Source organism: Nicotiana tomentosiformis, chromosome 11, assembly GCF_000390325.3.
Source record: "Nicotiana tomentosiformis chromosome 11, ASM39032v3, whole genome shotgun sequence".
NCBI classification, from domain to species: domain Eukaryota; kingdom Viridiplantae; phylum Streptophyta; class Magnoliopsida; order Solanales; family Solanaceae; genus Nicotiana; species Nicotiana tomentosiformis.
The window spans coordinates 104,262,203-104,278,109 of NC_090822.1; the positions used below are offsets into that span (position 1 = coordinate 104,262,203).

Sequence of the window (15,907 nt, forward strand, 5' to 3'; positions counted from 1 at the left end):
CAAGTAAGAAATAATCAAAGAAATTAGTTTATTTTTTAACTCGTTTGGGTGAAGAAAATGACATTTCAATTAAAATGAAGCATCAGACGACTACTAATTTGGATGTAAAATTTATTAAATCAAAACATAATAGTACTTTCTTTTATTCGAAACAACTCAATTCTCGAAAACCAGTAAAAACCATAAACACAAATCTGCAGAGTCTTGTACAAAGAGCCAAAACCAACACAATACAACAAGGAATACCAAAACACATAATAAAATCAAATAATACATCACGGAAGAACACAAGAATTTACATATCACGAAAAAATAAAATAACCAATGGCAAGTGCATCCATAGAAAAATATACAAGATATGGGAATCTCCCGAGGTACCGCCTCGTAGTCCCAAAAGTAAATATGCAAGACAGGGGGATCTCCCGAAATACCGTTCCGTAGTCCCAAAGTAAATATGCAGGGCAAGAGGATCTCCCGGAATACCGTTCCATAGTCCCAAAGTAAATATGCAGGGCAAGGGGATCTCCCGGAATACTGTTCCGTAGTCCCAGAGTAAATATGCAGGGCAGGGGGATCTCCCGGAATACCGTTCCGTAGTCCCAAAGTAAATATGCAGGGCTGGGGGATCTCCCAGAATACCGTTCCGTCATCCCAAAATAAATATGATTTCAACAACTACACATCAAGTGCTCACATATCACAAATGGCTCATCAAGTGCTCAAATATTTTAACTTGCCACAGAAATCAACAATGCATCATTTTCCACAATAAGGAGCCCATGGCTCGACCATAATATACACAAAATGTTAACAAAATATCCGAGAGTGAACAACTCAAAAAAATAATATTTCACATAAATTCAAGGTGGCAATCACACCAAATCATCATTTAAAAATAATTTCAACAAACAAGGATCTAGGCATGACAAATAGAGGATTTAATAAGTCCCAATAATTTTCAGCTTAATACATAAGGGTGTCTAAGGATTTTAATCAACGAAATTTGCACATATAAACCAAGTACGTACTTGTTACCTCGCGTACATGATTTTCAATTACATAATTTGCACATAATACTCAATGCCTAAGGGGTATTTTCCCCACTCGAGGTTAAGCAAAACACTTACCTTTTTGAAGTTATGCCGATATTCTAAAATTGCCTTCTTTCTTGAATTCACCTGCGGACTGCTCAAATCTATCCAAATTAATTGTATAACTTCATTAAAATTCATCGGAAACAATTGCGGATAATAATACGTCGACTTAAAAATTTATTCCAAAAAGTCAACAAAAGTCAATGCGGGGTCCGCCCCTCGGAACCCGACATAATTTTCATGAAATCCGAACACCCATTCCGATATGAGTTCAACCATACCAGTTTTATCGAATTCCAATAACAACTCGACCTCCAAATCTTAAATTTTCGTTTTTGGAGATTTTTACAAAAATCTTGATTTCTTCCATTAAAATCCGAATTAAACGATAAATATAATCATAGATTCATGAAATATAAATATTTTAAGATATATAACACTTACCCCAATCCATATGGTGTAAATCGCCTCAAATATCACTTCAATCCGAGCTCCATAGTTCCAAATATGCTAAAAATGGCTAAAACCTTGAAATATAGCTACTGCTTAGGTATTTACTCTTCGCGATCGTGGAAAATGCTTCGCGATCGCGAAGCACAAAATTTTTCAGCCCCAAAATTGCTCTTCGCGCTCGCGGAAAACCAATCGCGATCGCGAAGAACAAACTCCCCCAACTCTTCCAGATAACCTCTAGTATAATGGTCATAACTTTCTGCACAAAACTCCAAATGATGAATGGTTTAACTTTCTGAAACCTAGACTCCAAGAACTATAACTTTCATTTGTTTCTCATCTCCTAATTCCTTATAAATTTCTAGATATAAGCTTCTAAAATTAGCCTTATGCAACAGAGATTTCAAAACTCTTTATGGATAGTCTGTAGTATATCCACCATAACTCTTTGTACACACCTCCAAATGATAAATGGTTTATATTTCTGAAAACAAGACACAAAGGTCTACAACTTTTATTTTGAATTATCTTCAAATTCCTTATAGATTGCGAGATATAAGCTTCCAAATTTGGGTCAGTGCGGCAAGAGTTTCCTCTACGCGATCACGAAAAGGCTTCCGCGATCGCGATTCACCGTCTCCGAACAGCAAAATTACTCTTCGCGATCACGACCGTTAGTCCGCGATCGCGATGCATACCTCTGTGGCCAAAAATCAGCAGTTAAAAATGGCCTAGAAATGGTCCGAAACCACCCCGAAACTCACCCGAGCCACTCGGTACCCCGTCTGAGCATACCAACCAGTCCCAATACATAACACGAACATGCTCGAGGACTCAAATCACATCAAACAATATCAAAACTACGAATCACACCTCAAATCAAAATCTATGAACTTTGAACATTCAAATTCTATATCTTGTGCTGAAACACGTCAAATCAATCCGGAATGACTTCAAATTTTGCACACAAGTCATAATTGACATAACGAAACTATTTCAATTTTCAGAATCGGATTCCGACTCCGATATCAAAAAGTCAACCCCCGGTCAAACATCCCAAAAATTCATCTTTCGCCATTTCAAGCCTAATTACACTACAGACCTCCAAATAATTTTTCGGACACGCTCCTAAGTCCATAATCACCATACGGAGCTATTGACATCATCAAAATTCCATTCCGAAGTCGTTTGCTCAAAAGTCAACTCTCCGGTTAACTCTTTCCATTTAAGCTTTTAAATAAGGATTGTTCTTTTAATTTAATTCTGAATCTTCAGTAATTCAAACTCGACCACACCCGCGGGTCATAATACATATTGCGAAACTGCTCGAGACCTTAAGTCATTGAACGTGGCGTAAATTCTTAAAACAACAAATCGGGTCGTTACAGTGACATTTGAAATTCATTTTCAGATGTTCAAAATTGGTTAAAAATTATCAATACTAATTATGCTCGTCTCTCTGGTTATATTTTATTTTTTTTATGTTGTCAATTACTAATTGAAGTTATGACAATGAATTTTATGTATATTATATTTAGGAAATAATTGAGCTAATTGAAAGTCAAAGCGCCACAGATGAGTCTGAAGTTTCACCAAATGATGTCATTGGTAAGGTGCTAGGAAAAGAGCATTCTGGAAGGGTAAGGTGCTTGGGGTTAGGAGCTATCCCGAATAAAGTTTTTTGACAAACAAGACGTCGTTTTGGAGGTATAGATACTTCCAGTTGTGATAATGGTTTATGTTCGTCCCAATGCGAAGAGAAATACAATAAGATTTTGAATGCTCATAATAAAAGCCAAGAGAACTATGCTCAAATGATGACTGCACACCACCAAATGATTATGCAAGAAGGGAAAATACCTGAACAATTTGTTGGGATCTTTGTTTCTCCTCCTCCTGCAGCGGTAAATAAAATCTAGCTATATGCAGTTTTTTATAATTTGAAAAACAAAAAAAAGCATTAATGCTTTTTATTTATTTGGAGCCAAGTGATGCAGCTAACGGGTCCATTTCACCTATGGGCGTAAGAAGATCATGTGGTGATAGTAATCTTAATGAAAATCATTGAGTTTCCTTGCAAATGTATTAGATGATTAAGTATGATATTGTAATTGAATGGTTGAACTAGATGTTTTGTCTAAAACATCTGACTATTAGAGAAAACAAATATAGTTGCCGACCGAGGATTTAAAGATCCCTTTTTGTATAGTCAACATTTGAAGATCTAATCTAGTACTCCATTAATGTTTACTGCTGTGTCCACTGCTCTCCTCATGGGTTCTTTTAGATTTTCAAGGATGATATGTGGAAAACTAAAAATTAGGAATGGAAAAAAAATGTCTACACTTGTGACAGTCGGTGTAATTAAATGAAAAAGAGGAATGAAGTATGATACTGTAATTCCAAAGTTTAGTTTTTGAGATTAATGACAATACTTTATGTCAACTGCTTATGATTTTATAATATGTGGTTGTAACTTAACGTTTATGCATTTTTAGTATTATGTTAATGCCTCTTAAAATTTATTAATATATATGAAATATTGTATTAAACAAATAGGTAGTCCCACAATTTTAAAAAAAAGGTCTTCAATGAAAAGAGGAGGTTAAGACTGCCACTAAATAAACAAATTTAAGGGGTTAAAGCTGATGCGAAATAGAATTTTCTATATTTCTAAGATATATTGCGGAGGTTGAAACCACCCCAAAATAATTATGTAGCGGGGATTTCAACCGCCGTTGTATATTTTTTATATGTTGCTAAATTGATTAAAATTTTAATTTATGTGTGTGTGGGGGGGGGGGGTTAAACCGCCGGCAAATAAACTCCGTTAAATGGTTACGCCGGGCTGTAAAAACCTGCCGCAAAATGATAGCGGCGAACCTTACAACTGGGGTTTTGGAGACCGCCGCAACATCAATTAATGAGGGTTGTTGACCGCCGCAAAACATAAAAATAACCTCGGCAAATAGACTATTTTTATGTAGTGTATCAAATATTATTTATCATTTTAGTTATCAGTTATCAGTTCAATTTCAGTTTCAGAATTTACAGTTCTTTTTTTCAGTTGCTTTACATACCAGTGCAATTCAAATATACTAACGTCCCTTTTACCAGGCAATGATTTACAAGTTGACAATTCAGAGCGCTAGGATTCTCGTACCAGCTATTTGGTGAGTCGAGTTCTTTCAGGGCATTATCATTACTTTACAGTCTTGAGTATTTTTAGACAGTCAGTATTTTCAGTATTTCATTAGAGACTTCATAGACTAGAATAATAGTTAGACAGAGTCGCATGCTTTTCATGTTAAGCATTGTTGGCTTCAGATATGTTTCAGACTTATATTAGTGTTTTCACACTTTGATTTATATTATTCAGACGTTCAGTATGTCAGCATGTGTTAGTTTATCTTCCACATTCAGTATGTTATGATATCACATGTTGATTCAGCCAGCCAGTTGATTTGCTCGGTCACATGTAGTCAGGCATCGAGTGCCGTGTTAGTAATCCGCACGGACAACTCACGTGCTAGTAATATATATGGATCCGCACGGACAACTCACGTGCAGCACGGACAACTCACATGCCATAGTATAAATATCTGGATCCGCACGGATAACTCACATGTTGCACGGACAACTCACGTGCCAAAGTATCAATATCTCACAATCAGGCCCTCGGCCTCACTCAGTCATCAATCTCTCCAGTCTCTCGGTCTCTCAGTAATCATGAAAATCAGCCCAAATAGAAATGATGCAATGTATCAACAAGGAACAATAGAGACTGGGATATGATATGCAAATAAACTGTGACTGAGTACAAAACAGTAATGTAGCATATAATTCAACATGTACATGACCTCTGTGGGTCCTTATAGTGTCAACACCTGGTTTAAACATGATTTATAGTTTGATTTCTCTAATACATGGAAAAATATACGGATAACAACAAATTATTCAACTACACAGATCGTGGACCTGTCCACGTGATCGCGAAGCTCAACTTCAAAGACCTATGCAATCCCGGACTCGTCCACACGATCGCGAAGCACAAACACGTAACCTCCACTTCTGTTCCATTTCCTCTACGTGAAAGCAACCTTAGCTACGCGTTTGCGAATCATAAAAATCCTAGAGCTACGCAATCACATCCTTTTTCACGTGATCACGAAGAACAATTTCTCCACTACCCAGCTAAACCTACACGATCGCGGATAAGTTCATGCGATCGCATACAAGGAAACCAGGTACAGACATCAAAAAATTCCAGCAAAATTCCAAGTCCAAGAATTGATCCGTTAACCCTTCGAAACTCACCCGAGGCCCCCGGGACCTCAACCAGATACACCAACAAGTCCTAAAACATCATACAAACTTAGTCGAAACCTCAAATTACAATAAACAATGCTAAAAATACGATTCATACCTGATGACGTCCAACTCCACTACTAAAAAGTAAATGGACACGATCGCATGCAATATAATTTACCCAACTATGAGTCGGGGTCGAATCCCACAGAGAACAATATGTAGGCGATTAGGCGTGTAAGAGAATTATCACTTATTATGCTAAGCCAAACACTTAGAAATATTTTAAAAAAATATTTATGTCTAATTGCAAAAATATAAACTAACCTATAAAGCAAATAAAATGATCAATGGCTACAAGAATGGATGTATAGGGAATGACACTCAAGTAACGATCCAATGTATTTCACGATTTTACAAATATGAGCGAGTTTATGTTAATTAGTCTCGGGTAATAATTCTATATTAGATTCTTCCGAAAACTAACAAGACTTCCTAATTGAATTATTCCCAAACAATTAAGAGATTAAGCATACCTGAATATGGCTACAAGTAATTCAATCCTATCCCTAGGCAGAATCTATAAAGTGAGGGTTAAAGCCTCAAGTTCTTATTAATTAATCTTTCCCAACCCCAAATTATCTTTCCCAAAATTAATTCGAAGCAAATGGGTGAGTCCTAGGGTAAGCTAATCCCTTTGGAAACATTAATGAACAAAAATAATTAAAGAAACAATAACTCACTTCATAATAAATAAAAACTGTTCAATACATAAGCACAACAAGATATTTAATCCGCACTTTAAATATGAATATTTCCATAAACAAGATTCAAGTGTTGAAAAAAAATATTACACGCTTAAATATTCAATACAAAGCAAGGAAATAAAGAAATGAACATAAATGGCTAAGAAATTCTCAACCAGAAGCTTCAAATCTTCAAGACCCAAGTGTGTGTGCAAGAACCCTAGCTCCAAAACTTGTGTTCTCTTCTCAAGATATATCCAAAGCTGCCAAAGATATGCCAAAGATCTTTTACAAATGAGCTACGTCGTGTGTTAAAGGGTTTGGGGCCAAAAAATGTGAAATTACATAAGTACCCAGAACTGAAGCACGATCTTCGCATTTGCGAAGCTATGTTCGCATTTGCGAACTATGACTTTCTGTTGACTATCACATTTGCGATAAAGACTTCGTATTTGTGAAGGTTGACTGTCTGGTATGACTTTGCATTTGCGACCCTTTTTTCGCATTTGCGAACACTGCTTGACTGGGTTGACTACGCATTTGCAATTTCTTAATCGCAATTGCAATTGCGGCTATCTTCGCATTTTCCACATTTATTTCGCAATTGCGACATCTGAGGCCATTTTTCAGATTTTCTTCTTTTAAACTTCTTTTTGACTAGTTTTTACTTGGTTTCTTCATGATCACTTCTAAATTACATAGAACCTATAAAATAGAAGTAAACGATATTAAACACATGATTTTATCAATCAAACATAGCACAAATCTAAGCTTAAAGACGAGATAAGTTGGTAAAATACCAACTTATCAAACCCCCAAACTTAAACTATTGCTTGTCCTCAAGCAATGAAAGCGACAAAATCTCCTTCCAAGTATTTAACTCAATAGTGCATCAATATCATGCCAAGTCAAAAAGGTCTACTGCAGGCACAAACACATGACTTCGATTGGTACCAATAATTAATCCAAAGCTTATGAAATACCAAAAACTTCTCATGAATTTCATTACAATTCAAGTGCTCAAACACTATGTAAATCAAAGTAGTAATCAAGTCATGACACTAAAGCTTCAAAATCTGCCTCTCTATCACAATTAACTTCCCTCTTTCATTCCTCCCAATTGAAAATGGGATTAAATTCACAACTCAAATCTCATGTGATCTCACACTTAAGAGAGAATCCCACACTCATAAATTGTAATTCAAAACATAAATGGGATATCAAATAGAAAGAATTAACTCTCTCTCACAAAAATGTTCAAATGCACACAAGTAGTACCATAGGCTTGCCCTTCATGTATTTCTCCACTAATGTAGACAAACTTGGTTCAAAATCAATTAGGACTTAAAGGGTTGTAGTTTAGGCTTTTGGTTAAGGTAGGACACAATTTTGGTTAGAGTGACTCAAAACCTCCCTAAGTACTACAATATTATTTTTCAACAATCAAAGTACACTTCCTTCAAGAACTTTTCCACCCTTTCTTCATTTTTTTATCACGTAGTCTTCCATTTATTCACAATTTCTTATTTTTCCTTCTTTTTTTTTCTTTTTTTTATTTACCTTTCACTTTTTAAGCAACTTCCGCATCACAACTTTTCCAACATTCACCCCCAAACTTAGGCTTTTAGCCTATGTTTACACTTTCAAAGTACTTAGGGAGGTAAGGTTCCAAAAGATAAATCAATAAAGAACGAAGGGTTAAATCTTGTAACATGGTTACCAAAGAAAAAGTTTAAAGGCTCAAAAGGGGTTGACTAGGGAAAATATGCAAGTGTAGGAAATTTAAGGCACAATAGCGGTCCAAGAAAGAACTAACATCATGTTTCAAACCAAGTTAGTCTAGGATTTCGTCTTGAAGCACATTCCGGGAAAGTTCTAGACTACAAATGATGCAAAAGAACTCACAATAAATCTCACCACACATGGCACATAAAAATTCAAGTGGAATACAAATCCAAAATTCAATTGAAACCAATGAACTCAAAGAAGTCACGTATAGCCTAAAAAACTATTTAGTGAATCAAAGAGCCAAAAATTGAGTCTAAAAGTCATGCCAATGATCTTTACTTCAATCATTTTTCTTTTCCAAAGAGCAAGAATTCATATGCCGAGGTTTAAATCATGTTGGTACCAAGCAAGCCACAAATTGGCCATTGGGCACAAACCCCAACTCATACCACTTATTCTTCCTAAATTAACAAAAACTATATCTACACTACAAGACTAATTCCCTTAAGAAAGTCGCCTAGCTATCCATCATTGGGAAAAGTCGACATAAAAATTTACCAAAAATTACCCGGTTCAAAAAAGAAAATTGGCATCCTCGGAAAAAGAACCGTGGTAAAAAGAAAATCAAGGATATCACCACCAAAATAAAACATACTATTTAAAATAAATCAAGAAGCTAATAAACATCAAGTCAATAAAACATACTATATATAAAAACAAAAATTCAAGAAGCTAGTAAACATACTAATATAACACATCACATGAAAACAAAATATCAATCTACCATATCCACAGTTATACAAGAAGCCACCCCCAACTAGAACTGTTGCAATGTCCCCAATGCAACTAAACAAAATAGAGTAAAATGGTGGAAAGTGCTCCCTAAATACTGCATCAAGTGCTCTCCTCGCTGTCGGACTCATTCGCATCCTCCTCCTCTTCTTCTTCCTCGGACCAATGAACTGGAGCATCATCATCATCTTCTGGCTCGGTCGATGGCACTGGCTCTTGAGGCTTTAGAACTTTCCACAGCCCCTTCACACCCTTCCACATGCAGGTGAAGAATTTATCTCTCTTTTTCTCCCTTTTCTTCATTCTGGTGTGTCCATTTGCCAGTTATTCATCGCAGATCAGGTATACAGTCCGCACATTGATTTCGCAATCTCAGATGATGCCGCAAAATTGCTCTCGCAGAACTCTTTCTTGCAATTATGCAGTCATTATGCGGTCCGCACAAGCGTTATGCGATCGCATAATAGACCTCACACTCCTCTCTCAAAAACTGGGAACAGCTGCTTCATTTTGCGGTTGGTATGCGACCCGCGCATTACTTTTGCGGTCGCAAACCTGCCGCATTTCTGCCCTTCTATGGGTTTTTGTCATCTTTTTCGTGTTCTTGGTTCTTCAAGTTTGGTATGCTGCAAAATGCCAAAACTACATAAGAAATAACTTAAAATGCTTTAAAAGACGAGCGAAAGTCTATGTAATTAGTATCAAAAGTGCCACAATTCTACGGCACATCAATACCCCAATTCAAGTCTAATGAAACTAAGAAATTTCAACTTTTACATTCGATGCCGAAACCTATCAAATCAAGTCCGATTGACCTCAAATTTTGTACACAATTCATAAATGACATAACAGACCTATTCCAATTTCCAAAATTGTATTCCGACCCAAATAACACAAAGTCAACTCCCCGGTCAAACTTTCAAACTTAAATTTCTATTTTAGCCATTTCAAGCCTATTTTAACTACGGATTTCCAAAAACATTTCCGATCACGCTCCTAAGTCCAAAATTACCATATAGAGCTATTGAAATCATCAAAACTCTATTCTGGGGTCGTTTACACATAAGTCAACACCCGGTCAACTATTTCAACTTAAGCTTTAAACTTTGGAACTAAGTGTTCTAATTAATTCCAAAACCTCACCGAACCCGAACCAATTATCCCGACAAGTCACATAACAACTGTAAAGCACAAATTGAGTAGTAAATGTTGGAACGGGACTGTAATACTCAAAATGACCAACCAGATCATTACATTCCCCTCCTCTGAAACAAACGTTCGTCCTTTAACGGGTTTAGAATCATACCTGGAGTCTTAAATATGTGTGGATATTTGCTCAGCATCTCCCGCTCAGTCTCCCAAGTAGCTTCTCCGGTTGGCTGGCCTCTCCACAACACTTTCACTGAAGCAATGATCTTTGATCTCAACTTTCGAACCTACCGGTCTAAAATGGCCACCGGCTCCACATCATAAGTCAAATTACCATCCAACTAAACTGTGCTGAAATCCAAAACATGAGACGGATCCCCGACATACTTCCGGAGCACAGATACATGAAACACTGGATGAACACCCGATAGACTAGGCGGCAATGCAAGTTCATAAGCCACCTCTCCAATCTTCTTAAGTGTTTCAAATAGCCTAATATACCGAGGGCACACCTTGCCCTTCTTCCCAAACCTCAACACACCCTTCATGGGTGAAATCTTGAGCAGAACCTTCTCCCCAACCATGTAAGCAACATCATGGACCTTCTTGTCGGTATAACCCTTTTGTCTAGACTGCATCGTGCAAAGCTGCCCTGAATTAATTTAACCTTCTCCAAAGCATCTTGAACCAAATCAGTACCCAATAGTCTAGCCTCACCCGGATCAAACCAACCCACCGGATACCGACACTGTTTCCCATATAAAGCCTCATACGGAGCTATCTGAATGCTCGATTCGTAGCTTTTATTGTAAGCAAACTTTGCAAGTGGCAGAAACAGATCCCAAGAACCTCCAACATCTATAACACTAGCGCGTAGCATGTCTTTCAATATCTGAATAGTGTGCTCGGATCCATCCGTCTGAGGGTGAAATGTTATACGCAGCTGAACCTGTGTACCTAATTCTCGATGTACTGCTCTCCAAAACTGTGATGTAGATTGCGTGGCCCGATCTGAAATGATGGACATTGGCACACCATGTAGGCGAATAATATCGCGGATATAAATCTTAGCCAACCGCTCGGAAGAATAAGTAGTACCGACTAGAATACAATGCACGAACTTTGTCAACCGATCTACAATCACCAAAACAGCATCAAACTTCCTCAAAGTCCACGAGAGTCCAACTACGAAGTCCATGGTGATACGCTCCTATTTCCACTCTAGAATTTTAAGTCTCTGAAGCAATCCGCCTAGTTTTTGATGTTCATACTTCACCTGTTGACAATTTAAACACCGAGCTACAAACCTAACTATGTCTTTCTTCATTTTTCTCCACTAATAGTGCTGCCTCAAGTGCTGGTACATCTTAGTGGCACCCGCATGATTGGAATACCGCAAACTGTGGGCTTCTTCAAGAATCAATTCACGCAACCCATCTATATTTGGCACACAAATCCGACCCTGCATCCTCAACATCCCATCCTCTCCTATAGTAACATCTTTGGCCTCACCATGCTACACTGTGCCATTCAGGACAAACAAATGGGGATCATCAGATTGGTGCTCTCTGATGCGGTCATATAAAAAAGACCGAGAAACCACACAATCTAGAACCCGACTGGGCTCCGAAATATCTAATTTCACAAACTGATTGGCCAAGGTCTGAATATCAACTGCAAGAGGCCTTTCACCAACAGGAATGAATGCAAGGTTACCCATACTCACCGCCTTTCTACTCTAGGTATCGGCCACCACATTGGCCTTCCCGGGATGATACATAATAGTAATATCATAATCCTTTAGCAATTCCAACCATCTCCGCTGCCTCCAATTTAGATCCTTCTATTTGAATAAGTACGGAAGACTCCGATGATCTGTAAATACCTCTCAAGACATACCGTAAAGGTAGTGCCTCCAAATCTTAAATGCATGAACAATGGCTGCCAATTCCAAATAATGAACAGGGTAGTTCTTTTCATGTGGCTTCAACTGACGCGAAGCACAAGAGATCAATCTACCCTCCTGCATTAAGTCACACCCAATACCAATCTGAAAAGCATCACAATACACTGTATAAGAGCTTGAAGCTGAATGCAAAACTAGAACTGGTGTTGTGGTCAAGGCAACCTTGAGCTTCTGAAAGCTCTCTTCACACTCATCTGACCACCTGAATGAAGCACCTTTATGGGTCAATATAGTCAAAGGCGATACAATAGACGAGAAACCTTCCACGAAGCGACGATAATAACCGGCCATGCCGAGAAAACTCTGAATCTCAGTATCTGAAGATGGCCTAGGCCAACTCTGAACTGCCTCTATTTTCTTCGGATCCACCTTAATTCCCTCACTGGAAACTATGTTAGAAAAAAATATGAGACGGATCCCCGACATACTTTCGGAGCACAGATACATGAAACACTGGATAAACACCCAATAGACTAGGTGGCAATGCAAGTTCATAAGCCACCTCTCTATTCTTCTTAAGTGTTTCAAAAGGCCCAATATACCGAGGGCTCAACTTGCCCTTCTTCCCGAACCTCAACACACCCTTCATGGGTGAAATCTTGAGCAGAACCTTCTCCCCAACCATGTAAGCAACATCACGGACCTTCCTGTCGGCATAACTCTTTTGTCTAGACTGCATCATGCGAAGTCGCTCCTGAATCAATTTAACCTTCTCCAAAGCATCTTGAACCAAATCAGTACCCAATAGTCTAGCCTCACCCGACTCAAACCAACTCACCGGATACCGACACTGTCTTCCATATAAAGCCTCATACGGAGCCATATAAATGCTCGATTCATAGCTTTTATTGTAAGCAAACTTGCAAGTGGCAGAAACGGATCCCAAGAACCTCAAACATCTATAACACCAGCGTGTAGCATATCTTCCAATATCTGAATAGTGCGCTCGGACTGTCCGTCCGTCTGAGGGTGAAATGATGTACTCAGCTGAACCTGTGTACCTAATTCTCGATGTACTGCTCTCCAAAAATATGATGTAAATTGCGTTCCCCGATCTGAAACGATGGACATTGGCACACCATGTAGGCGAACAATATTGCGGATATAAATCTTAGCCAACCTCTCAGAAGAATATGTAGTACCGATTAAAATGCACGGACTTGGTCAACTGATCTACAATCACCCAAACAACATCAAACTTTCTCAAAGTCCGTGAGATTCCAACTACGAAGTCCATGGTGATACGCTCCCACTTCCACTCCGGAATTTCAAGTCACTGAAGCAATCCGCCCGGTTTCTGATGCTCGTACTTCACCTGTTGACAATTTAAACACCGAGCTACAAAACCAACCATATCTTTCTACATTTTTCTCCACCAATAGTGCTGCCTCAAGTGCTGGTACATCTTAGTGGCACCCGGATGAATGGAATACCGCGAAGTGTGGGCTTCTTCAAGAATCAATTCACGCAACGCATCTATATTTGGCACACAAATCCGACCCTGCATCCTCAACATCCCATCCTCTCCTATAGTAACATCTTTGGCATCACCGTGCTGCACTGTGTCCTTCAGGACAAGAAAATGGGGATCATCATATTGGTGCTCTCTGATGCGGTCATATAAGGAAGACCGAGAAACCACACAATCTAGAACCCGACTAGGCTCCGAAATATCTAATCTTACGAACTGATTGGCCAAGGTCTAAATATCAACTGCAAGAGGCCTTTCACCAACAGGAATGAATGCAAGGCTAACAATACTCATCGCCTTTCTACTCTAGGCATCGGCCACCATATTGGTTGAATAACTAATAGTAATCCTTTAGCAATTCCAACCATCTCCGCTGCCTCCAATTTAGATCCTTCTATTTGAATAAGTGCGGAACACTCCGATGATCTGTTTGAATTAGTACACCAGGATATCATCAATAAATACTACGACAAATAAATCAAGATATGGCTGGAATACACTATTCATCAAGTGCATAAAGGCTGCTAGGGCGTTGGTCAGCCTAAAATACATCACGAGAAATCCATAGTGACCATAACGAGTCCTGAATGCCGTCTTTAGAATATCTGAATCCCAAATTTTTAACTGGTGATACCTGAATCTCAAATCAATTTTGGAGAATACCCTCGCTCCCTGAAGTTGGTCAAATAAATCATCAATACGCGGTAATGGATACTTATTCTTGATTGTAACTTTGTTCAAGTGCCTGTAGTCGATGCACATCCGCATAGTACCATATTTCTTTTTCACAAACAGAATCGGTGCACCCCAAGGCGACACACTAGGCCTAATAAACCCAGAAGTTCCTAAAGCTGCTCTTTCAATTCTTTTAATTCAGCTGGTGCTGTACGATGCAGAGGAATAGAAATGAGCTGAGTTCCCGACACCAAGTCAATACCGAAATCAATATCCATGTCGGGTGGCATACTCGACAGGTCTGCAGGAAATACATCCGAAAAGTCTCGCACTACCGGTACTGAATCAATAGTAGGAGTATCTGCATCAACATCTCTCACAAAGGCCATATATGACAAACACCCTTCCCAATCATACGTTGGGCCTACAAATAAGAAATTACCCTGCTAGGAACATAATCTAGAGAACCCCTCCATTCGACCTTCGGCAACCCCGACATCGCTAACGTCATGGTTTTTGCCTGACAGTCTAGAATAGCATGACATGAAAACAACCATTCCATACGCAAGATTACATCGAAACCAACTATGCTAAGCAATAAGAGATCAACTCTAGCCTCCAGTCCCCTAATAGTTACCATACATGACCGATACACACGGCACACAATAATAGTATCGCCTACCGGCGTAGATACACGAACAGCTGAAACTAAGGACTCACGGGGCATATCCAGATAATGAGTAAAATACGATGATACATACGAATAAGTGGAACCAGGGTCAAATAATATAGAAGCTTCCCTGTGGCACACTAAGACAATAGAATCGGTCTTGATCGCCACCTAATCGGCCAATCCCTCTTAGGTGACCCCTAGCTGATTGAGCCCCACCCCGAGCTGGTTGGGCGGGTGGTGTAATTACTGATGCTGGTGCCATTGGCCGAGAACTCTACTATGGAGCCCCACTCCACAACCTAGGGCAATCTCTCTTGATATGACCATAGTCCCCGCACTCGAAACAACCCCTCCTATGACGGAGTTGTTGGTCCTGATAACCCGAGGCACTGCCTGTAGAACCCTGAGTAGACAAGGCATGGTGAGAACTCTGCACTGGTAGTGTACTGAATGAAGACTGGCCTGAGTGAGCACCGTAAGAACCGTGGCTAGCTGATGCACCATGATGAGCTGAACGAGTCATCTGAGCGGGCCTATAAGGGCGACCACTGCTGTGGAAGGACTGGCCCCTAGAAAGTACCCCACTGAAATCGCCCGAACCTCGAGGCCTCTTGGCCTCCCTCTCACCACGCTCCTGGCTACAGACCATCTCTATCTGCCGAGCAATGTCAATCACCTCATCAAAAGTGGCACCAGATACCCTCTCCCGAGTCACAAGTAACTGCAGTTGGTATGTGAGGCCATCAATGAACCTCTTAATCCTCTCCCTATTAGTGGGAACCAATCAAACTGCGTGACGAACCAACTTAGAAAACCTTATCTCGTACTGAGTCACAGACATGCCATCCTACC

At 39.2% G+C, this 15,907-nt stretch overlaps 1 long non-coding RNA gene across 3 annotated transcripts in view; it reads left to right on the top strand.

Annotated features, from left to right (window-relative positions):
* The window catches only part of LOC104090980 (uncharacterized), a 29,153-nt gene extending 14,025 nt beyond the window's left edge, over positions 1–15,128 (top strand). For 2 of the 3 annotated variants that reach the window (XR_001968212.3, XR_011412086.1), the window contains one exon: positions 3,086–3,381. This is a non-coding gene — a long non-coding RNA (uncharacterized lncRNA). Of the gene's footprint in view, positions 1–3,085; positions 3,382–15,115 lie in introns of those variants that run through there. The other variant, XR_011412087.1, reaches the window with a different exon arrangement.
* The last annotated feature ends 779 nt before the right edge of the window (positions 15,129–15,907 follow it).